This window comes from Hibiscus syriacus, unplaced genomic scaffold (genome assembly GCF_006381635.1).
Source record: "Hibiscus syriacus cultivar Baekdansim isolate YM2019G1 unplaced genomic scaffold, ASM638163v2 tig00112491_pilon, whole genome shotgun sequence".
Taxonomy (NCBI): domain Eukaryota; kingdom Viridiplantae; phylum Streptophyta; class Magnoliopsida; order Malvales; family Malvaceae; genus Hibiscus; species Hibiscus syriacus.
The window spans coordinates 1,048,720-1,075,730 of NW_024063344.1; the positions used below are offsets into that span (position 1 = coordinate 1,048,720).

The window sequence follows — 27,011 nt, forward strand, 5'->3', positions numbered from 1 at the left end:
ATTACGCAGATTTCATGTTCTGCGATATTTGACAGTAATATTATTTATTTTTTTTTAATTGCCCTTGGCAGTAATATTAGGATTACAGAGAAGATGACATTCCTTGATTTCTCGTGAATATTTAAATGTGGAGGCTAAACTGGTGCGTTGGCAACCAGCCTACCACCATCATAAAAATCAGTATAAACTAATGAGACGGAGATGATATTGAAATGGTGAGTCCAAGGTTCTTTCACGGTGAAAACACACGAACCACACAAGTTTAACATTGATTAATTTCTGACGGAATACTTTTGCAAATTTATTCATTTAAGAGTTGGGGATTTTAATGGGCACATGTATGTAAATATAAAACTACTATAACTACTGGGATCCCCCATGAATCATATATTCATTATTTCTGGGTTGATAAGCAAGGCTATTCTCGGTATTATAAAATGTCTGGGCCTGCCGGCATTCACTTGGTATTATTTTCCCCTTAGAAACTGGTGAAAAAGGTGGAGCTGAAGGAGTTTTTTTAATATAAAAGTAAGGTGGGATTTTGTGATAAAGGAGTTGGAATTTGCTTGGATGAATAAAGATTTGGCTTGATCAACCAACACAACGGACTTAAGGTGATACTTGATCATTAGAAAAATGATCACCAAAAGATCATATATATTTAGTTGTATTTATTTCTTAGAATTTTAAATTTTATGTTTAGATTATACAATTTGAACTTTTAAGTGTTAAGTTTAATGTTTGTCTATATAAATTTTTTAAATTGTATGATTTGTGAAAAAATACTTAAATTATTTCGGATATCATGTGACTTGATCTGATTATTTCGAATAATTGACTTGTGCATATCCGATTTTCACGGACTATAACAAACTATTTTTTCAATTACTGAAAATACATGTATATGCTTTGTCGGATACTTGAAATTACGGATAGTCAATTATGAATCCTAATTATACTATAATTAAATTATTAGTTTGATACCTACATAATTTTATTTAATTTGACCCATGCATATACTTGTTACTCAATCACATTTTTTAGGGTACGTTTGTTTCATTGAAAATAAATTTTGAAAATGGATTATAATTTTTAGAAAACTAGATTATGAAAAATGGATTATAATTTTTAGAAAACAATTTCTGAAAATTATTTTATAGACTAATGAGGGTTGGTTCAAATGGTAAGCAACTTGATTCCGCTTAAGTATATCTTGAGTTCAAGTCATTGAGTATGCAGAAAATTCTCGTTGTGAGACTCATCCACCACAACCAGGTGTGCGACCCGTGTCAGTCCGTATTTATCAAGGTGAAGATTTGAGAACCGGGAGCGCAACCAAAAAAAAAATTTATATTGTTTAAATGTTGATGTATACACTATTTTTCAACTTATCGGTAAATTTATATATTAAAAAGATAATACATGAATCCGTTAATGTTCCACATTGCCCTTTGATGACGACTCCAGCTATCATCAACTAACAGATATTGAATCAAATCTACTCCCATTATCATGCATTTTTACCTTAAAAAATGACGTGCATTTCATTTGTAGACATGATTTACAACTGGCATGAGCTTGGTTGCTTGACATAATGATTGGGATATATACAAGTTTGGCCCATTTAGATTATGATAGCCATCGATTATTACTAACCCTACCCAGGATTCTTTCGAATTCCAAAATTTCGGCAACAACTTTTCGTCCAAAACTCTCCATGCATACCCCTTTCTTTAGATCCGGTGGAAAACCCTTTTGGCTTTTGCCTAACCATACAAAACACTCTTTCCCATGCATGCTTGAAATCAAGGTTTCTTCTTATGAAAACCCTTTTTGCATGTTGCTGTCTTTCTACAGATAAGAGCATGCCACACAGGATCAAAATCTGATAACCTAGCTAGTTGTTTTCCCATTAATGTGCATGTTGTCGTAGTCGTCTAAATGTCAAAAAAGTGGACCAATGCTCCAGTAATTGGGTTTGTAAAAGTCATTAAGGACAGGTAAGTGGATATCATTTTCTCTTCTTATATTATATGGTAAACTTAGATTAGAGAAGTAATGGAAAAGAGAAAAGATGATCTAAATTATCATTGCCTTTAAACTGATGAAGACTTGAAGTTCCACCCTTGAAGATTAACAAGTGTTCATACTCCTTAAAACACCTTTGGACTTTCGTACCTACTTCTCAAACTAAGCGAATTGTTGGCAAGTATGTAAAGTGTAACATGATCGTTTTCTTCTTTTCAAAAGACATGTTTGATAAAAGATGCAATACTATTATTTATAAATTTTATGACCTCCATTTATTTCCTTGTTGTAGAGTTAGTGTGTCTCACCTTTCTAAGATATGATATTCTCCCACACTTAATACACATTCTCTACGATTCAATATCGTAATATTCACATCATAGGTTATCGTAACAATTATCTACTTTATCTGTTGCGGAAGACGGCTATCGGATAGAGAAAAATCACAACTGATAATTTGAGAAAATAAAAATGAAGATAAAAGAGACACAAAATTTACGTGGAAAACCCCTAAATAATATAGGGTAAAAACCACGGGCAACGGTAGAAAAATTTCACTATGAGAAAATAGGAATTACAACTTCTCTCTATCTACCAAGGAGAAAACAATGATAATTCTCTCTTGATAAAAAGAAGAAAACAACTCTCAAGAAACTCTCTAAATTCTCTAGTATTGGAAGAAAGCTAGAATGCTTTGGGATGATTTGAAGCTAAATGAGCTAGGGTATTTATAGTTGAAACCTAAGGGCTAATCTTGTAAATACCCTAAAGTACAATGATTAAATGTTGTAATTATCCCTTGCATAATTCAACAAAAATAATAATAAAAAAACCAAAAATCAGCAGCCTAGCAGCCGGCTGCTTTTGATTTTTCCACAATCTCCCACTTGAAGATTTGATTGGAACAATCATATCTTCACACCATTCTTTCTACCTTGTACCATCATGTTGCTTACGTCTCTGACAGGCCACAAGAGGATCGACACCAGGTAAATTTATCAGCGTTGATTGCCTTCGTCATGAAATCTGCTATGTTGTCTTTGGTATGGATCTTCTGCATATCTACCGTTCTTTCTTCAACCTTTTCACGAATGAAATGGTACTGAACTCGTATGTGCTTTGTTCTTGAATGAAATGCTGGATTCCTTGCTAGATGCAAGGCGCTTTGACTGTCACAAAACAGAGAGACATACTCTTGATTGTGCCCAAGCTCCTCCAATAGCATCTTCAACCAAATTGCTTCTTTACTGGCTTGTGTAGCTGCTACATATTCTGCCTCTGTTGTGGATGTTGTAACACCCCCAACCCATACCCGACCCGGATATGAGTCAGAGATACTACATTGACTTTAAAACACAACTCTTAATAAATAATAGTAAAATATTTGTACTTGTATTAAGAAAAATACAATAATATACATACTGTAATATAAGTTTACCAAAATATTCAGAGCATACACAACTTAACCCTTTAATTACATGCCAACTGCCATTTACATAACAAAATAACCTACTGATTAAGTTGCTTCTGATCTGATGGTTGCAGGAGTAATACTGTCAAGCTGTTTCACCTGTCTCGTCTAATTCCTCGGATCCTACGTGTGAAACACTCACACGCTAAGTCATCGACTTAGTGAGGCAATAATAATAAGGCAATGTAATGTAATGAAAATGTCAGGATCATATGAGATGAGATGCAAACATGTACTTAATCAATATAGTATACTTCATCAATATCCATACCTGTAAGCGTATGACTGTAACATTCATTATTCTGTATTAATAAGTTTATTGGCCCATGATAGCATATTGAGAACCTAAGGTATTTGAGTAATGTGAGGTTGTGCACTATGCTGTCACCACAGCTCGTATAAATGCACCGAAGTGCCCCGTAGAATTGCACTGAAGTGCCCGTAGAATTGCACCGAAGTGCCCGTAGAATTATGTCCATAAGGACCACGTAGAATTCCTTAAGAATCATATACATATACTATGGATCAAGTATGTGTCTTTCAAGACTTCACACAGGTTCCAAAGGATATACATATGTCCTAAAGAACCGAGTATACCCTCTACCCTTGGCATGCCAACTATACCTATAGTTCTCATCTACATAACATGGGCTTATACATTTCCCGTAGTTCATATCGCGTAGACATAGTATTTCCATACCTTTAACACATAGGCATATCATTTACATACCTTTATCACATAGTGCATATAACTTTTTCTGCATATTCATGTCATGTAATACATATAATATGAATTCATGTCATGTAATACATTTAATACAAATTCATGTCATGTATCATAATATGGAATGTAATCATATGTCAAAATATGGAATCTAGACTTATCACAAGTCTAGAACTGAACATACTATTATATTCATGCTATGCATATGCACTCACCTATACTTCTTTGCCTTTTCCTTGATCGATCCTACTTGTAGATTGTTCCCGAACTCGAGTAGGCTCGGTATCTACATAAACATAATTTTTAAGATGATCATCAGATGTCTATGTCTTGCAATTAAGCTTTAATAGCTTACTAATTTAAAGAATTTATAGCTTAGTCTTGCTTTCTTTTCTTTCTTCTTCTTTTTCTCATGGGGGAATCGGTTCCCCCCCTTAGGGGTATCGATTCCCCTCAAGCAATCTGGAATTTCATATACGATGAGGGGGTATCGGTTCCCCCCTGGGGGTACCGATTCCCCTCTAGCATTCTGGAAATTCATTTCGTTGAGGGGGTATCGGTTCCCCTTGAATGGGTACCGATTCCCCTAACCCAGAAATCCTAATTTGAGCTCGGAAATCATCCCATTTCAGCTCAAACTTACATATTTCAATCCCTTTACTACTCTTAGCTCTCATACACTTACTTAAACTGATTATTATCCATTAAATACCTCTAAAACCTAGAAATCTAATTCTCCATGTAGAATTTAAGAATCCAACCCAAATTCCAATATGTTCTAATTTGAATTCTAACACCTCATACTTCTTAGTTAGCTTCTTGACAAGTCAAAAATCTGATTTAAACATCAAAAACTCATCCATATCAAAATTTCATCTAAAAACTCATTTTCCAAATCATTCTCTAAATCACTTATCTTGTTTTTTTAATGTCATATAAGCTTTCCTTTAGCTTATATAACATCCAAGCTTTCATTTCCAATCTTAAAAATCAAAGAAACTACCAAGGTTCAGATTCTTACCTTTAATTGCAAGCCCAACGTTGAGAGAAGGAAGAGAAGAAAATAAGGAAGAAGGAAGAAGAAATGGGAGGGTTCTGGAACCTAATATTACACGTGGGTCTCATATACCCCATAACATTTTTATTTTAATTAGAAATTCCTTGCAAATGACCATTTGGTCCTCACCTTAATTTCATATTTACTAACCTTACTTTTTAAACTATATAATTATTCTACTTTAATCACCAAATGTTGAAACTTTGCAAATTAATCACTTACCCGACATGGAGGATGTTACAGATGTAGCCACAACTGACTGCAATTTTGAAACCCAGCTTACAGCTCCACCAGCAACTTTGAACACATATCCTGTAGTAGATTTGCTTTTATCCAAATCCCCTGCATAGTCAGAATCTACATAACCATTTATTAGTAAGTTTGATCCTCCGTAACATAATGCAACATTTGAGGTTCCCTTGATGTATCTTAGCATCCTCTTTACTGTATTCCAATGCTCTTTGCCTGGATTCGCCATGTACCGACTAACCACTCCCACTGCTTGTGCAATGTCTGGTCTTGTGCATATCATAGCAAACATTAAACTTCCCACTGCTGATGCATACGGTATTCGAGACATCTTCATCCTCTCTTCTTCACTGCTAGGACTCATACTGGAGGATAATTTGAAGTTAATAGGAAGAGGAGTATAAATTGGCTTACAATCTTGCATGCTGAATCGTGACAAGATCTTCTTCAAGTAATTCTTTTGTGAAAGCCAAATCTTCCTATTACTTCTGTCTCGGTGAATTTGCATCCCTAGAATCTTGTTTGCTGATCCCAAGTCCTTCATTTCAAATTCCCTAGCCAGTTGTGCCTTTAATTCTTCAATATGATCTTTGTTGGGTCCTGCAACCAACATGTCATCCACATACAACATCAATATAACAAAATCGTTATCACCAGACCTCTTGAAATAAGCACAAGGGTCTGCATTAAGTCTGTTGTATCCAAGGCACATAATGAAGGAATCAAATCTCTTATACCAACACCTCGGCGCCTGCTTTAGACCGTACAGAGATTTGTTCAACCTGCAAACCAAGTTCTTCTTTTCTTTTTCTTCAAAACCTTCAGGCTGGAGCATATAAATCTCTTCTTCAAGATTTCCATGAAGAAAAGCTGTTTTAACATCTAGCTGCTCTAGATGTAAGTTCAATGTAGCACATATTGCCAAGAGTACTCGAACTGTTGTTAGTCGAACCACAGGAGAAAAAATTTCATTGAAATCAATACCTTCTTTTTGAGCATATCCTTTGACCACCAGTCTTGCACGGTACCTCTCCACTTGATCGTCAACATTTCGCTTGATTTTGAAGACCCATTTGTTACCAATTGGCTTCCTTCCTTGTGGTAGTGGCACAAGGTCCCATGTATTATTTTTATGAAGGGCTTCGATTTCTTCTTGCATCGCCATCATCCATAATGAAGCATCTGAGCTGTTTATTGCCTCCTGGTATGTTGATGGCTCACCGTCCTCTGTTAAAAGGCAGTATGCAATATTACCTTCTATAACATAATCTGAGTGCCAATTGGGACGTCTTCTCACACGATCTGATTGACGAGTTATTGGAGCTTCAGAACTCTCTAGTTCTTGTTCATCATGAGCTGGTTCTGCTTCAGAAGAATCTCCTTGTTCAACCTCCTTTCCACATGTATATGAGTAATCTTTGACTTTTCAGCGCTAGCATCGTCTTCTTTCTTTGTAGCTTATCTTCTACAAAGATAACATCCCTGCTAATGATCACTTTGCGGGCAGTGGGATCCCACAAGCGATACCCTTTACTCCATCAGCATACCCCAAGAATTTGCATTTCCTGGATTTTGGATCCAACTTCGAAATTTCTTGGGAGTTGTACATCACGTACACAATACTTCCAAATACATGGAGGTTTGAATAATCAGCTGGTTTACCAGTCCACATCTCCATTGGTGTCTTCAGCTCTATTACAGTTGATGGAGCTCGATTCACCAAATAACAGGCGGTATTGACTGCTTCTGCCCAGAATGATTTTTCTAGGCCTGCATCCCTCAACATTGCTCGTGTTCTTTCTAACAAGGTTCTGTTCATCCGCTCTGCCACTCCATTTTGTTGAGGAGTGTTCGCCACTGTGAACTGTCTTTTGATGCCTTCTCTCTTGCAAAAGTCATCAAATTCTTCGCTTGTGTATTCTCCTCCATTATCTGTTATGAAACACTTGATCTTATTTCCAGAATCAAGTTCCACCCGCGCTTTGAAGTTTTTGAAAGTTGCAAAAACATCTGACTTCTTCTTAATAGGGTACACCCAACATCTCCTGGAGTAGTCATCAAAAAATGAGACAAAGTATTTTGCTCTGCCTAGGGATGTGACTGGTGCTTGCCATACGTCAGAGTGAACCAATTCTAGAACACTTTTGCCTCTAGAATTTGATGTGTTGAATTTCAACCGGTGTTGCTTACTTGTTATACAATGCTCACACAAAGGAAGTGATACATTTGTTAAGCTGGGAAGTAGCTTTTGCTCCACAAGGACTTTCATTCCTTGTTCTGACATGTGTCCAAGTTTCTTATGCCATAACATTGCAGAATCTGAACTACATGAGGCAACAGAGGCTTCTGCTTCTAGCAAAGTCTCTCCCTTCAGCATGTACAAGTTTGCAGCTATCTTTTCGCCTTTCAGCACCACAAGCGCTCCACGGAACACCTTCATGATTCCTTTATGTGTTTCAATCTTGCTTGCATTATTATCCAACAATCCGTAGGATAATAAATTTTTCTTCAGGCCTTTCACGTGCCGTACATCTCGAACAACTTTAATTGTTCCATCATACATCTTCAATTTGATGGTTCCCACGCCAACGATATCTAAGGCATGATCATTGCAACTATAGACAGATCCTCCTAAGACAGGTTCATAATGATGGAACCATTCTCTTCTTGAGGTCATGTGATATGTTGCTCCCGAATCAATGAGCCATATATCTGTATATCTCTTTCTGCCTTCCACGGTAGTTGACGCTTCACAACATAGAGCATCTCCATCATCTGAAGTGTTTGCGGTATTGCCTTGTGGATTGGAGTTTTTATTGAGACTCCAACAATCCTTCTTCAAGTGACCCTTCTTTCCACAGTGGTAGCACTTTAAATTCTTTTTGCTTCTGGACTTCGATCTACCATGTTTGTGACTGCTGCTTTGGCCACGTTCTGTTGATCTCCCTCTCGTCGTTGTCAACGCTTCTGCTTGTTGCAGATTTACTTGTTTGTCTTCCTTGTTCTTGCGCCGATTTTCTTCTTGTAGAACAGCAGCTGCAACGTCATCGAAGACTAGACTGGTGACATTACTATTTGTCAAGTTGACGATGAGTTGATCATACGAATCCGGTAGACTTTGAAGTAGAAGTTCAGCACGTTCTTGTTCTCCTATTTTACAGCTTAAGGATGTAAGCTGAGAAAATAAGGTGTTCAGTGTATTTAAGTGCTCTGTCACTGAAGTAGATTCTGACATACGGAGAGTGTACAATTTCCTTTTAAGGAAAATTTTATTGTGCAACGATGTGGCCTCGTACAATTTGGTGAGATGATCCCATATCTCCTTAGCTGTCTTTTTCTCCTCGATGCTTGACAATACTTCATCTGCTAATGCTAGATGAATGTTTGCCATAGCATTCCCGTCCATCTCGTTCCATTTGATGTCATCTACGAAATCCACCGGCCTTTCATTGATAGCCGCTAGACACCCGTCTTTCCTCAGGATGGCCTTCATCTTCAATTTCCACAGTGAGAAATTTCTCCCATTGAATTTTTCAATATCAAATTTTGTTGTCATAGCTTCTATTACGGATAGCTCCCACTATTTCACTATCGTGAATAGTTCTCTGGAACCTTCAAATAATGGGTAATACCTTCTTACTTTCTTATGTTGGAGGATCCACCTTTTGGTGGCAACCACAAAGACAATAAGCAGATATTACACACTCTAATCTAGCTCTGATACCAATTGTTGCGGAAGACGGCTATCGGATAGAGCAAAATCACAACTGATAATTTGAGAAAATAAAAATGAAGATAAAAGAGACACAAAATTTACGTGGAAAACCCCTAAATAATATAGGGTAAAAACCACGGGCAACGGTAGAAAAATTTCACTATGAGAAAATAGGAATTACAACTTCTCTCTATCTACCAAGGAGAAAACAATGATAATTCTCTCTTGATAAAAAGAAGAAAACAACTCTCAAGAAACTCTCTAAATTCTCTAGTATTGGAAGAAAACTAGAATGCTTTGGGATGATTTGAAGCTAAATGAGCTAGGGTATTTATAGTTGAAACCTAAGGGCTAATCTTGTAAATACCCTAAAGTACAATGATTAAATGTTGTAATTATCCCTTGCATAATTCAACAAAAATAATAATAAAAAAACAAAAAATCAGCAGCCTAGCAGCCGACTGCTTTTGATTTTTCCACATTATCTACTCCAATAATTGGGACATTCAATGTAAAATTAATAGTTAAGGATTACTTTGATGCTACTCTTCATATGACCATTATCATCTTTCCAAAAAAACATGTTTGATAGGATGTGCAACATCACCGCTTATAAATTTTAAAGTTTTATTTTCATTTTTTAATATGACATTAATATCTCTTTCCTTTTCAAAACATGACATTGCAAAACACAAAACAAAATTCGTTATCGTCATGTTCTTAGAGATGAGTTCTAAATTCTACGACAGCGATATACATTACGATATAATCAGATATATAAGCACTTACATCGTTTTCAATCCCACAAGACTCCTTTAATAGATAAAATTGCGACTTTGAATGAACACGTAACGTAATGAAACATAATACCACTAGAGTTTAGTTATGCTCTTTGCCTTTTTGCCTTCCAAATTCTAGTGAATCTTAGCTACCACTTTAGTTCACTTTGGTTTCATTATTTATTATTTCTCTCGCCCTTAGCGTTTCTAATCTTCTAACAGAAACTTTTGAGTTCTATCGCTATCTGTCTAGCTTGCTAGACACGGCTCACAGATTTAAAATTTTAAGAAATAATAAATTTATAAAATTTTAAAAGCGATGAAAATAGATCAGTACTAAAAAAATCATAAAAAAAACATATGATAATTTAAAATTTTTAGAAGAGACTGTCCCTTTATCAATCATATCTGATCTAAAAGTCAGTTTCAAAGGATGGAGAATTGGGATACGGTGGGAAAGTTCTTGAAAATGAAAACTACAGCAAACAATTACAAGAACAAGTAATGTGGGGGCTGCTCTAAATTGACTGTGACGGTAGTTTTTCAATCAGGTTTCAGACAGTAGTGTCAACTTCAAGAGGGGGAGTACAGCTGGTAACTCAATAATCTCAAAGTTATCCAAATTATACCAAGGCTTTGTCTTACATCACCTCCGTTACACCATATGGCATCATAAGTTTTTTCTTTCTTTTCACAATAGAACCAAACTTGCATCAATATTTTCAAGCCTACTATGCTTAACCCTTCATTTTCATTTTTTCTTTAACAGATTCTTGTTGCCATCTTTACTAGCATAACATAGATCATAGATGGAAGGCCAGAAGATTAATAATCATCTGCAGATGTTGCAGGAGGATGGCATACTCTTTTTTTTTTTTTTTGAGTCATAGATGGAGTGGGCAGAGATCTCATATATCATATTATTTCACCGTAAAGACAAAATGCAATCATTTCTCCATGTGATTCTCGAATCAAGATTCATAATTATAAGCAAATTTGAAGGCATTTTCATCAACTTGATCAGTCAAGTGGATCTACAGAATACCGAGTGCTTAATTATTAGATGATAAAAGTGAAAGCGCCAAGAGGCCTACAATTATTCTTAAAAGCTAGTGAAAGCTGATAAAAATACTAAATACTAGACATGGGCTATAAGAGTTCAAATGATGTGGAAATCTCAGCTGCATCTTAAAGACAAGTTACATTTTGTTCTCTAAGGTTTTCGGTGTGCAATGACAAAATTGCAGTATCACTGCTGTCATCCACACCTTTTAATTCATTTAAAAAACCTGCAATGAGTGAGAATTTTGACTAAAGATTACCAAATCTTCCAAATGCCTTTAACCAGATATCCAAATTTGACACAATCCAGCAATACAAGTAAGAGTCCTAAAAGTTGGTAAAATCAGAACCTCATATTTCCTGTGTAACTTAGGAAGACAGTTTCTGAGACTACAGGGGAATGCACCCTCGAAATTGATGGCAAGGGTTTTTGCCAGACAGTTCGGATAAAATGTTTTGAATTGACAAAGCCTTTCTTCTCCAACTTAGCTGGCCCAACAATACTCAAAGGCGCATTGGATCTGTACCTTGTAATTTGTACAAAATCTCCACCCCTTACCCATATTTATTTAAGTAAAAAAAATTATATATTAATATGAAGTGATTATAAGATGATATTTATCTATAATTTTTTAATCATTGACATAATATACATTCTGCAAACCTAATTATTAAAATCTAAAATTTTAAGATAATAGCACTTCATTTAATCACTAAGATCACTCAATAAATTCAAATATATTAGCCTTTAATTCAATTAATATCATTGTTCTCAAATACTTTTGAATGTCGAGACTTTAATTAGATTTAGATCGATTTCCAATAAATATATTGAAAACTAAGTCAAGATTATTTTTGGAAAGTATTTAGAGTGACAGTAGAAAAGTTGTTTAATGAGTTAGAAAGTGAAATTTCAATATGACGTTTCAAAATAAAAAAAAAATGATATTAATAAAAAAATAATAATTTTAAGGCGTTGGGTAACTTTTGCCCCTATAGTAGAACCGATTTATCTTTTCGGTATTATCGTATTTTCACATCAATTTAACTCTTGAAGTTGTTCGATTGCATCATTCTATATCCTACCCCTAACCTAAAACTCTAAAGTGAGGATTTAGGGTTTAGAGGTAATATGGTTATGATTTAGGATTTAGGGTTATCAATTCATGATTTTAAGTTAAAGATAGGGTATAGAATGATGCAATTAAATAATTTTGAGGGTTAAATTGATATGAAAATACGATAAGGGCAAAAATAATAAACTAGGTCTAATACAAGGACAAAGATGACTTTTTTGCCTATTTTTATTAATTAATATTTATTATTTATAAAATATAATTTAAACACTTAAATCATATTTGTAATTCATATAAATAAAGAATAAAAATTATAATTTCACATTCAAGCGGACTATTAAAATTTTTGTTTAACTTGAAAGGTTAGACTAAACCCGTAAAGCTGGTTTTTAAACTTTACTCGGTATAAATGGATTGAGAGGCTGAGTGAAATGCTCGTTCTCTCAAAAAATTTAAGTTATTGCATAATTTAATTATTATTTTTTTGTTAATGATATAATTTTAATCTTTATAATATTATAAAAATTTACGTTCGTTTTTTTGACTGCTGGTCTGATTTTGAAAACTTATTTGAAAAGCAACATTGTCACTTTCCCCAACCCTGAGGGACCTTGAGCCAGCAACAGCAACAAGAAGCCAAGCCACAAAAGCAGACAAATTTCCTTTTACCGTCATCATTATTGTAGTAACTTAGGATAAAGACAAGCTCTATTATCTTATCAAAATCTTATAAGTTTCCAATCTCTGTGTATCAGATGAGTTCCCAGGCCCCTATGAGTACATATTTTACTTTTTCCAGAATCTGTCTTACTGCAATTAATGGATATAATCCATCCTGGACTCGCTTTTTTTCTTTAGGTCAATACCCAACAATTGGTACCCTTACTTTCCACACTTAAAACCAACCTTCACCCTAACCTAGTCTTAATGGTCCCTCCTTTCCCTCAATTAAGCATTATTTATTCTGAGCAGAGCATAACAATAATGCTGCCGATCACATGCTTGTTAAGCCTACTCCCCGACAAACATATCCCAACTACTGGAATCATCTCAATAGTTTACATTTTAAAAAACTTACACCTAAACAGAATTCAATAAACTATTTGTCCCCCTGACCACTTTCCAAGTTCTCTTTCAATATTCAGCATATACCCAGTATAAATAAAATGCTTGGAAAAAATGGTTATACAGAACAACACACAGAGCAGCAACACACAAGATTAATACAACCAAGTCAGGGTTTACAGATAATGTCGAGAGCTTTCAACATATAAAGCACACACACACACGAGACAAATGTTCAATGAACAATTCACTTTACAAGATAAGATAGGGAAGGGGGACTAGTTCGGACTCAAAACACTAACCTTGATGGTTTCATAATTTTACCGGATGGAAACAGACATACATTATATAAATACCCTCGTAAAGAGATTCTTAAAGTAGCAACATTCTCTTATTTCTTCAGTAAGAACTGCATCGGATAGCAAAATTCATGTATGACGCCAGCTAGTTTTGGTTCCGGCACAGGCGCTTATCCACAGCCCTTGGTGCTGCACGCAGAAAGAAAAGAACCATGAGAAGATAAGTCAATTGATTTTAATCATACTTAAAAGTATGAATAAGGAATGTAGAACTCGAGAATCTTAGTATACTCTAAGATAGAATAAAGTTCATCTTGGAGCTCAATAGTAAGTTGAGAAAGCACTGCAATTTTGTTCTGTTATGACAAACAGTAGCCCAGTATCAAAATTCAAAGCTGAATTAACCAAGTCAACTTACCAAAGCACCAATTCCAATAGTTAAAAGAGGAAAAGTGGTGATATTTATTGAAATTTAAGAGACCAAAATGCCTTATAATCATATTTTATAGATATGGAAACCACTATTTAAAGTAATTAAGAAGTCAGCGAGATACAATCTCAACAACTATTTTGATTCATTGCAGATACAAGCGGCAAGAAGAATTATGATGACATTATTCATGCATCATTTTGAGTTTCTCAAACTCAAAGCTTGAACACTTCATCAAATGTAAAGCCACAAAACAATGCCAAAATTTAGGCAAAGGTTTGGAACTTTAGACGTCCATAGAGGCTTTTGTCAACAGGATAATTCTGTATACAATTAGCATGTAATTTAGGCATTTTGTTAGAAAATGCAAAAACAGAAACTGATTCCCATACTAGCTAATGATGCCTTAACAGCAAATTGAAGGATAATAAACACATAAAATTAGTTACCAAGTCCAATAGCATCAGTGCTCTTCATGATCCTCAACCTTCTGCAAGTATCAGTAAACATCCTGAAACAATCATAACTTTGAATTAGGTAGCAGTGAACTGCCATTTATTTGAGTAGAAAATAAAGCAATAAATACTCATAAACTGAACTGCATAATGTACCAACTTGTTCCAATTCAGATTTATGCAGAAAAATGTAACTGACGAACTTTGAAGTTATGGGGCTAGAGAATTAAAATGCGAGTAAATGAACCATTATGCCAAAAATTGGAAACCACTGGGAAGAATAATTGCAGGGCTAAGGAATTTCATTGTTTTCCTATCAACAGATAGCAATAGCATACATGTTCTTAAATGCAATTGTTTCACCTTTCCTTTTCTTGCAGATGGTAAGCTAAACAAAGAGCTGATAAAAACCTTATACATACCATATCAGGGACTGTTTGCACTTGGCAGTTATTCTTGCTGAGTCAAAGATTTTCTTAATTTGTTGCATGTCTTTTAAACCTCAAGAAGACCAGAAAGCTTAATAAAAGATTGTTGAATTACCATGACAGAAACAATTCCTGCTTTGTGAGATGCTTAGGTTTATTCAACTACAATGAATTCATTTTGTATAGGCAAACCTTCATTAAGTGGATTTTTACTCCTTCAGAAGTAAAATAGCTTACACTTAGCTAATAACCTGAAAATATATGCTTATAGCAGCAACTCAATGGCTGAAGTCTGGATGATGTCATATTATCATATGGTGGGACGCACAATATTAGAAGAGAACATATATAAAGCGGGTTTAGGGCTTACTCCCATGGGACATCACCCACAAGCATCCGATCACCATCTTTATCCTCATAAGTAAGAACATATTCTGATCTATGCAGCAGATCCTTCAGCTTGCTTTCACTTAGCATCTCCCTACCTGGGGTTCCATGAGATCCACATTGACCTGAAATCATAGTAAAATAGCAATAACTTGATCCATGCAAACAAATAGCAGTAGCTTGAATGAAAAATATGAAAAGTGTGCATCCTAAAATCATTATATGAAATAGCAAACCTATGGTAAAACAGCTAAACATCTTTTCAAGAGCAGAAGACAGATCTTGATATTTAGAGTAGTTTTTCAAGTCCACTTTCCTCAGATAAGGAGCACCATCCATGCTGACCTTAACAAAAAGAGCATTGGGCCCTGCCGTCCCATCTACTTCAGCAGTGTTTTTTGAAGTGGTGGACAACGAGTTCTTTCTAAAAGATCTAAGAGGAGGCCAACCTACAACCTGTGCCCTGCAAATGGAGGACCATAGAACCTTTTCATGGTTAAACATAAAAAAATTATAGCAAAAACCATGCACACCTACTTGGTAGCAGGTGCTCCACTATTATTGTTTGCAGATGCATTAGGATTAGGCCAGGTTTGGTTGGCAACATGAGGCCTGTCCTTGACCACCTTCTGGTTAGTGACCTCTTTGGCTTTTGCTGGTTGAGCCCCAATGTTCTCAAGCATAGAACCAGGTTTCAGTCCCAAGTTACCCGAAGGCCTAGATGACAGCATCACATCTAGTTTTGAATTAGCAAGAAAATTGCCCTGCAACATAGAGTATGTTCCTTGCATGTCAAGACATCAATAATTACACTCCCCATTTATTAGTTAGTAATTATCACTACCTCTGAGAATCCATTCATGGCATTAGAGAACCCTCTTTTGCTGCCTAGAACAACAGTTTTTTGTGATGCAGAGCAGTGACTATCACTTGAAGGGTGCAAAGGGAAAAGAGGCTTCTCATCGAGTTGAGCAGAACCTAACAAGCAAAGCTCTGGATTTCTTTCAGGAGACTGGGATCCAGGAAGCCCGAGCCTAAGCTCTGTTGCCTTCAGATTCAAGCTAACATTGCTTTCGTCCGAAACAGGGCTGGCAACAGAGCTAACAATGGAAGAACAATCAGACAAGCCCAAGTAATGCGCTCCTTCAATTCATCAATACTCTGGTACACACTATCCATGGAGGTCGAAGAACCCAGTAAAGTTACATTGCTCTGACCCTCTCCCTCCACGCCAAGAAGCGGTAAAGACATCAGAATTCAAGAAAACAAAACAGCTTCAATACTTTTACAGTCTGCAAATTTTAAAGATAAACCAAATTTAGTATTCAAAGAAATAATGAAAACCAAGCTACCTCGCTATCCTATCTACAACTATGTTAACTAAAGGATACTTTGATAGGTTATAAAATATCCCCAATCAAATTAAACAACATAAGTTTAAAACGATCCTTAATGAACATGAAATATCACGGGATAAGATAAAATAATAGCAGGGTGAATATTAAGGATTAGAAACAGCACCTTTTCTTTCTTAACTGATAAGCAATCATATTAAACAATTATGAACAAAAAAGCAAATGTACAAGAATTGGTTTATCCAAGAAAGAATCAACATCAATAATCAAAAAAAAAAAAACTAAAGCTGAAGAAATTCCAAGCATCCTTGCAACTGAAACAATGATAAAACAGAATCGTACAACATGAAACAAATTGTTGTCTTACTGAAAATCATTTAGCTGCAATTTTAAGCATTTTCTGTCAAAGTATTGCCATCTATAAATTCGTGCAAAGAGTAGAACAACAAGGCCATACGCGCGCGCCAAAAGAAGCGAATAATGGGTTAGAGTTTTTTAAAAGAAGAAATGATAGTATACAAAAGAAGCAATAATTGTAGCATGTTTGGTTGCTGAGAAAATGACTAGAAAATCGAAATTTAAAGCTGAGCTTTATAAATATGAAAGAAGAGGTTAACTAAGATCAATAATCAAGAGATGAGCTACCAGCCTACACTCAGACACTGTACAGAGAACTAACTGCAGCGAGATTCCTGCACTTTTATCTTTCTTATAATTTTTTTCTGTTTTCTCAGGAAGCAAACACCAGCTAACATGAAAGCAAAAACCAAAATAACAACAAAAATAAGATGAGGAAAAGAAAAGAAAAGATAAAGCAATACTTTTTCTCTAAGAAACAGAAGAGCTGAAACAATGGAAAATGGATATTACAACAACAACAACAAAATACCTGAATGGATTGGTGGATCAAAATCAAAGAAGAGAATTGTTTTTCTGTTCTTATTTTTACTTAAAACCAAGCAAAAAATGAACTTTTCCCCTTTATTCAGAGAGAAAGCTAAGGACCTCCATTTGTCACAAAGTATCAAAAGCTTATGTGTTGTCCGATGTGAAACTCGCTAAGATGAGGAAAAAGATACTTGACAAAATTTTAGTATATTTAATTTTATTTAGAATTTAAATTTTAATATTTATGATTAAAATAAGTAAATTATATAAAATAACAATCCTTAAAATAAACATTACCCACTTCCTTTTTCCGCTGTTCTTTTCCTGCTTTCTGCCCCCGCCTTTCGAGGGAAAGCAGATCAATGGTTATGGAGTACAAATTAATTTCATCCGAGCCGTTGATAATTTCTTCAGTTTGTAAATCATTGATAGGAATAAATAACTATTTTACTTAGAAAATATTCTTGCTTTATCATATTTTACCATATTTAAAAATAATAATTTTAAAGAAGGGAGAAAAAAAAATAGTGTTAAGTTACGTAGGGAGAGCATTTTAAATACGAGAAAGAGAGGCAAAGGAAAACAGAGTAAATCGATATGATGTGTTGGGGGGACAAGAAAGCGGCTTTTAATTTTGGATTGCCGGCTACAGTACGCGACATATAACCTCCTTTCACCACCTCCCTCTCTCTCTCTCTCTTACGCAATACTCGCCATAGCCTGCAAATATCAAACACGCGTCAATAAGTGATCAGAATTTTTGAGATACTGTGAGTCTGTAAGGGGAAGGAGGGGCCTTGCAAAGCTCGATGAAGTAAGATGATAGTGTTCGCAGGGAGACGCACGCGCCTTAATATGAATCTTTTTTGGGGATATTAATCTCTGTTTGGAATATTTTATTTATTAAATTATTACATTAAAAAATTAGAGTGATTGTTTTATTAATCGATGAACATCATTAAACTGCCACTATATAGGGAATCGTCATCATGTACATGGTTTCTCCACATCATCATCATCCACATCTTCATGCGATTCGCTCCACGTCATTCACACGCCATGTTTTACACATTCCAATTGGTTAGTCTTTTAAAGGTATAATGGCACTAATGCCCCACATATTTTGTCAAATATTTCAATGTGACCATCGTTATATCAATATATCATTGGACTATGTTTTTCATCACGAGTTTCCCCCGCTTTGCATCATCCTAATTCAATAGAAATAACCCCGAACTTGAGATAAAAACTTGGTGTTCAATGTCAATGTCTTAGTTGATGCCTAAGAATTATATTGTTTTAATGATTTCAATGATCGTAATCATCATTTTTTGGAGTGTCCCTAAAGTTCACATTAACGTGGCCGCTCAACAATAATAACGTTAATCTTTGTCATTCATGTTTTTTTTTTATATTTTATGCTACCTGGGTAATCAACATTTATTAATATGTTTGTGTTGATTACTTGGTTTTTGTTGTAGGCTTTGAGGCTGAGATTGCAGCTACAGCATGATAGTCTCTTTTGATTAAGGGATGTACATGGGTCGGGTTGAGTCGGGTTTTCTGTCAACCTAACCCAATTAGAAAATTATATACCTTTCATCCGACATGACTGCAATTTAAAAAATATATATCCTTCACTTGACCCGAAACTTATTTGTTTTTTTAGATAAAACTCGAATCTGACCTGACTCAAAATAATGTATTTATAAAAAATATCACTTTTATTCAATAAAAAATAGAGATTTAATTGAAAAGAATAATATAATTATCTATAAATATATAAGGTAAAATTATTTTTTTTGGTCGAGTTGGATATTTTACATCCTAAATATGAACCCGACCTAATTCGAACATAACATCTAAATAGCCCGACCTGACTTGATCCGAACTCAATTTTTTCAATAAAAAATCTCATCCAATAAAATAAAGTTGGATTGTAATCCTTCGAGTTCAAGTATCATCCCTATTTTGGGTGATGACGATGATGCACTTGAATAAAGGAGATTTTGATGACAGAGAGAACGTTCAACATATTTCTTAAAATAAATATTAAAATGAAAGAGAAAAAAAGAGTTGTCTTGGGTTTGTCCGAACGAAGGGTTAGGAATACATGGGTCGCAAATCTCAATGTCTAATGATCCACTTTGAGATACTGTAACATTAATGATGAAATTTCATAACTGGATTCAAAAGTTTACGGAACTTTTTAACTATTAAAATTGATTCAGTGAAAAATGTTAGTACCGTACGTGTATATGTTTCAATCATATTTGGATTTTTTTTTTTTAAATGAGCCTAATTGAATAAACTAGGCATGTCCCATTAGGACAAATGAAAGACCCGTGATATCTCGCATAAGAAGATCATCGACTGGAATCGGTGTAGAGTCGAATAAGACTAGTTGGCCATCACTGCTATCGTCAATCTTTGTTAAGAAATCTGCTACCATATTAGCTTCACGTCAGATGAGCTTGAAGTCCACGAACCAAGCTTGGTTGAGTAGCGTAGCAATCTCACTTACTAAGAAATAGGGGCTGCCAGAGGATGCATCTTTCAGAAGATGAAAGGCATCCGAGCTATCCAATTGAAGTTGGATCTTCTCAAAACCATATGACTATGCAAGGTTGAGCCCTTCAAGAGCCCCCATAGTTCGGCAGTAATGACATAAATAGATCCAATATACTTGTTGTATCCGAAGAGGAAGTTGCCAAGATAATCTCGAAAAACACAGCCGGTTGCAGTTGAACACTCCACTCTAACGGCACCATCCGTGTTAACGCAAATACAATCTCTCGAAGCTGGTGAGCATTGAATTATGTTTCAATAATGATGCTCCTTGCACTTGAGTCATGTGATGCTTGTGTAGCATACTTGGCAAGTTGGAGAGTCTGATGATGGATGAAGCTTGCATTGCCTCGTACTCCATTGAAAATCTTATCGTTACATCTCTTCCATGTATGCCAAAGGATATAGGCAAACAAGATATTCCATGGGATTCCAAAGGTCGGGTGGAATGCATTAATCTTCAAGTTTTTTGTGAACTAGTCTTCCACCTGCAAGTTGAATAACCAGGGGTATCATGACCATTGAGGATATTAAACCAAAGGTGTCTTACCGTCAGGCACTCTCGGAGAATATGGATAGAGGATTCCTCCATCACATTGCAAGCAAAATAAATTGGGTCGTGGGCAATTCGTCGTTTATAGCGATTGACATTGGTGAGGATTTTATCCCAGATTGTTAGCCAAATGAAGCAACGCACTCTTTCGGGGACAGCTAGATGCCAAATTGCCTTCCATTTGGGATCACGCTAGTGCAGAATATTCTTAGTCACTTGAATGTAGGCACTTTTAACAGTGAAGCGTTTGTGCACTCCATGGTTCCAGTAGTACACATCTTTACAAGCAGAGGCGATCGGAGGCTTAATTCCATAAAAATACAATATGGCCAAGGGGTGAATAACGTGGCATATAGCATTCCAATTCCAAGAGCCATCGGTAAAAGAAAAATCTTTAACACGAGAGGAATCAATCTGGATTAGTGGAGATTTTTTCCATGCATGGAGAGGTCCAAGCTCGGGGATCCAAATATTGTTTTGGGTAGAATACTTGAGTATGAATGTTCAACTTTGATCAAACTGGTAATTCTTTATAGACCTAAGATGACCCTTGGGTAGGCTACGAGGCCTCAAGAACTTTTTTGGGTAGGCTTTCATGCCCCAAGATGCTCCCTTAGGTTGGCTCCTATACCCAGTAGGTATATGATAAGTTCTTATGGATGTGGTTCTAGGAAACTGCATTTTGGTGTACGGAGGAGGGTAGTTATGAGTTTTAAAATTTAACTTCACTATGACTTTTATGATACTTTACTAAACTACTTCTTGATTATTTTACCCATTACATTTTACTTGTTCTATTGGAACACACTGAGCTCCCTAGCTCAGTTCCCCATACTTTTTCCTTTCAGATACATTTGGATAGACTACCCGAACCTGACATTTGGAGGATCGACACATTTCATTTAATACATTTTGTTGAATATTTTTATCTTTTGAATTGCCTTAATTCTTCGGTGACATGTGCATTTATTTTGAAATACTTATTTTTACAACTATTATTACTTTTGTTACTGATGTTAGATTACTGAAATACTAATTAGGATATATTTTATTTTACTCAGTCATTTATGGTTTTACATTTATTTGTTTGGATTTTATTGTTATTAACTATGTTTTTAAAGATGTTATTTATAATATGAATTTACATTATCGAAGAATGTTTTGGAAATTTTTACTATAATTCGCTAGATCTGGTTGTAATGCATAGTCTGGGTTTAAGGAGTTACTTTTTTTTATAATTTTAGCAAAAAAAATAGGGTTTTAAAAATAATATTTTTAAGTTTTTTAAATATAAATTTTTAAAATTTTATAAAGATGACACATGTCATTTAATGGTGGAATTTAACAGATCATAACAGTTTATGTATCTAAAATTAAACATTTAAATTGATTAAAAAATAGTTTAGACTAGAGAATACTTATTTTTATATTAAACAAATAAATTATCTATTTGTTCATTAATTATTACTTTGTCATAGAAAACGAGTAAAATTGATTTGTTTCCATATACATACACGTGTATTTGTTTTGGGCTCGCACCCCAAGACAGATTTGCTTGCAAATATCCCCAATAAAATCTGTAGGCTTCACACTCGATCTCAATGATTTTTCTGTTCTTTTGGAACTCTATTTCTTGTCATTTATCGGCATATGTCAACACCATTATGCCTGCATAAACCACGAAACATCCGCAACTTAAAGCCCGGAAACAAAGCATTATGACAATCAATGAGACAGGTGCAAGATTTTATCTTTAAGTGTGAATTTGATTTATGGAATATAAGATTATCGGTGAGAATGTAAGATTATCGGTGAGAATGTAAGATTATCAGGGAATATGATTACTAGGAATGTTGTATTTTGTGTTTGGTTGGTTTAGCAAGAATATAAGATTACCGTGTTTGGTTAAATAAATAAAATATTATTTGAATATATATTTGACTAAATTATCCTTATTATATATTTATTTTTTTAACAAGTTGAAAAATATTTATATATTTTAAAAAAAAATTAAATTCATAAAATTTATATAATTTTTTTTACAAAATTAAAAATATAAAAAGGTTTAATGAAAGGGTAAAATTTTATTTTAACCTCTGAACTTCATATAAAATTTTAATTATATATTTTTTTTTGTAAATCTAAAATAGTTTAGGATAAATTTGTAATTTAACATTCGTAAAATTTTTATTATTCAATGACAGAAGAATGATATTTTTGAAAAGAAAAAAAAATTTAAGGACATTTTAGTCCAAAATGTCGGTAATCCAACAATACCTAAGGAAAGGGAGGTAATTACATTTCCGGTAACATACCCCAAAAAAGCTACTATTGGTAATCTTATATTATCAGGAATGAGATTTCCGGACTAACCAAATGGGGGAATGTGAATTTCATTCCCATGAGAATCCCACATTCCCCCATCCAAACGCCTCATAAATGTAAAAATTTATGTTAAAAATTTAAGGTAATGAAATTAGATCATCAATTAATAAATATAAAAAATATTTATTTTATGTAAAAGATTTAAAATTTTTAAAAGATATGATCACATTTTAATTTTACTTGGTCTAATGCATGAGATATGCTAATCAGTCTCTTGAAGCTCTTCAAATCACATACTTAAATTTGGATGAGAAAAAGAGGAGAGAAAATGCCAATATAGAATCGCAATTCAAAAGCTCATTCAACAAATTACAGATAAATCGGAAACAAAAACTAAAATTAAATAAAAACAAAAAGCTGTTTTGTCCTTTAATTTTGTTCCTAGAAACATCTTCCTGCATAGCCAGCATTTCTAAACAATGCTTGCTTTACGGCTTCAGAACTTATTGCTGCTCTCTGTTTCAAGTCCTGCATTAATTACCAAAATGTCTGTAAGAACTTAACTAATTCAGAGACATTAACAATTTTGTTTTTGTTTTTTTAATCATTATTATTACCTCTGAGCAGGATGCCTGCATTGCAAAATCGTTGAAGCAACTAATAACACACTGTTCAACCTCAAGGCCTAATGCTTCCAACGTTGTTAAAGTCGATAACAAAAATCCTTGTTTCCCCGAGAAACAAATCTCAATCCTCGTATCCAAATTCCTTCTTTCCACCTCAAACTGTAAGAAAACAAGTTTAGGGACTTCAATTCAGGGTTTGGAAATAAGGTTTCACCTAAAAGGTTGAAGAAAAAATTCAGCATCTTTGGCGTCTTTCTGACCGAGATTTCATTTGGTTTAACTTCATTGAAAATGTGAGACATGTTTAACTCATTTGAGCCTGCTTCGATCTCCTGCTGCAAACTTTGATCTTCTCGAGGAGCTCCTTCGTGTACTCTATGGTATCTCCAAGTATGGATGTCCTATCCATCTGTTAAAACATCAATGGAAACAGAAAAAACCAGATTAGTCCGCTTTAAAAAAACAACTTTCATTTTGACACTAAACGGCTGTCTCATTGATGTCTTACCTTGCTTATCTTAGGAACGATTGATCTCAACATCCAAAGGCGGTCGTTTAGCCGCTTTCTTCTCCGTCTTTCCGCCATTAGATTCTTCGACGGCTGACCCTTTAATTTCTTGGTTCGATTGTTGCTGTCTGTAGTACTGCAGGTCCCCACGTTGAAAACTGGCGCTTCAGGTGATTGAATAGGCTCAGCTTTGCAAAAAGCAGCTGCTTGGGCATTCAACATGTAAAGTTCGTCAACGAGGAAGCCGGATTCTGCTTCCTCCACCATGTTCAACCAGTGATAATCTTCTTGAACCGGAAACGGTGGTGGATCGAGTGTGCTGTTCGATGTGTCTGTCACGTGCGTTGCTGCCGAGAATTCGTCACCAAATGGACCGTCGTAGACTTCGTTGAAGTTGAAACTCAAATCTTGCTCGAATGGTAGCGTAAATTCTTGGCAGATGGAGTCAGGAAGAAAACCAGTAGATGCTGCTTCATCATCAAAGCAATCGAATTTGAAGCCATTAGAGAAAAGGTCATCCATTTCTGTTGGAACTGTGTCCCAGTTGTCTCTTCTTAGAGCTAATAATTCCTCTAGGAATCCTTTTTCATTAATCTCCATCCCTCTCTCTCTCTCCCTCCCCCCCCCCCCTCTCTCTCTTTCTGGGGAATGCTATTATTATTAGAAGATGCCTTGAGGAAATGAAAGTCTAATCCAAGTTTAAGAATTTATAGCCACAACACATTTGAAGTGGGAGTATAGTTGGAAATAAAATATTCAATCTATGATTATTTAAGAAATTATGCTGTATTTATTTCGCCTTTAAGACGAGGCCTAAGATTGCGATGGAATCTGCTTATCATTAGTCTATTCAAATTTCAAATTACCATTTATTAAATAAAAAATATTTTAATGTTCATTCAAACCATAAAAATGAGTATTATCTTGTCAATATGAAATTCAAGCTTGACTGAAGAAAACACAGAAATCAAATAAATATGAGTGATTATCACGAAAATTCATTTGATGCTTTTAAAAAGTTTATGATAGGTGTCGTAACCGTCTTTCGGTTTGGTCCCGGAATTGGGTTTTGACTTGAAAAATGTGGATTGGAGTCGCCACCGATCATTTATTTAAAAATAAATGGGTTGATCGGATACCCTATTTCTTACCTGATCTGCGTCTTACCATAAATATGTCGGGCTCGGGAGTCGGTTACGGTCAAGGAAGGATTAGCACCCTTGAACCGCCCTTTCGGTAAGAAAAATAACAAGTTAAATTAAAAGGTAAAGTTTCGATCCTAATTACTTACCCTTGATTGATTTGAAAATATCCTTTAAAAAGAATCGAGAAATGTGTTAGATAAACAAGGTAAAGAAAACAAATAAGATACAAGGGAAAAATAAAATAAATAAAATAAATAAGTAAGATAAGGAAAAAAAATAGTAAAGTAATAATTATATATAGTAATATTTGAAAAAAGAAAATATATATATATATATATATCAAAGTATTAATAAAATAAATAAGCTATATATATACACCAAATACTTAAAAATAGAAAAGATACCCTCCCAATTCACCGAAAGTGGGGGCTTTAGTAAGAAATAAGACAAAAAAAATGGGCTCTATAGATTAGTAGTATATAATATAATGTTTAATAATGATAATGATAAAGACACAAGGTCTTTTTTTAAAAAATAATAATATAATAATAATTAATAAAAAATAAAAAAATAAAAAATAAAATAAATATATAAGATATATTACATAAATAAAGAAATAATCAAAAATAATTAAGAATATATATATTTAATAATAGGTATATAAATAAACTATTAAAAGTATAAAAAATATATACGACTAGATAAAGATAATTACAATATATATATAGTAATATTAGACTTATAAGTAAAATATTAAAGAAATATATATATATATATATATATATATATATATATATATATATATATATATATATATATAATATATAAAAAAATAAATGAAAATAATATATACATATAATAATAATAACATGAATAATAAAATAATGAATAAAATATCCATATAATAAATAAAGGGACTAATATAGATTTTTTAAAAAGCTATTCCCCTCCTTTAACCGAAAATCAAACCGGTTTTTAAAAATAAGCCTCGGGGTAGATCTAGGTTCGAAATTTCGAAACCCCACCCATTTTGGTCATCGGCGCAACCCACGTTTTGGGTTATTCGAACCAAATCTCAAGAAAAATAACGTGCACATGCAAAAGAAAGAAAAAAGAAAATGCTACCTTTTATTTCCTTTTCGAATCCTTTACAATAGTTTTGCCTTTGTATCTTCCCGTGCTTTCCTCTATGTTTTGTGTGTAAATCCTGTGTTACAATGGTGAGTTACAATGGCTATTTATAGTGCTTGTGGATCCTATCTTTAGGAATTTAAATCTTAGTAGAACTCTATCCTATTTTTAGGAGTTTGAATCCTAGCAAAATTTTATCTTATTTTTAGGAGTTTGAATCCTAGTAGGACGAAAATGTGTGTTGACAGCTGCCCCTCTTTACCCATAGTCGTGTAACGGGGATAGGGCAAAGATTAAAAGACACACTTTTCGTTCAGTGGAGTTGAAAATTAACTCTGATGTTTCAATAACTCCCTGTCGAATTGAGTTACGGATGACTCCTCCATCGTGAAGTCGAGTTCATCTTGAAATGATATGAAATTGAAGCCGTAGTTCGGAATTTGAATCAGCACGTGGCTTCCCGTTACCCTTCGATCTTCTTCTCGGTTTAAAGACATTGGATCGGAATCGAACTCAGAAATCTTCATTGACAGATAGCTTTTTCTTGACTTAAGCTATGTTGTTTGAAAATGGTTGCTTGTCACTAAGGCACGGCTAACCCAGGTCATCTTCTCGACTTGAAAACCTATACTGCAATTGGAAAGTAGTGCGATTGATGTGTCATCGAGCTGAATGGAGTCGAACTCG

The 27,011-nt window shown here is 34.4% G+C and overlaps 2 pseudogenes; both read right to left on the reverse strand.

Annotated features, from left to right (window-relative positions):
- Positions 1-13,624: 13,624 nt before the first annotated feature.
- On the reverse strand, positions 13,625-17,573 carry LOC120180180 (annotated as a pseudogene).
- A 5,775-nt stretch (positions 17,574-23,348) lies between these two features.
- Positions 23,349-24,830, reverse strand: LOC120180181 (annotated as a pseudogene).
- Between the last annotated feature and the right edge of the window lie 2,181 nt (positions 24,831-27,011).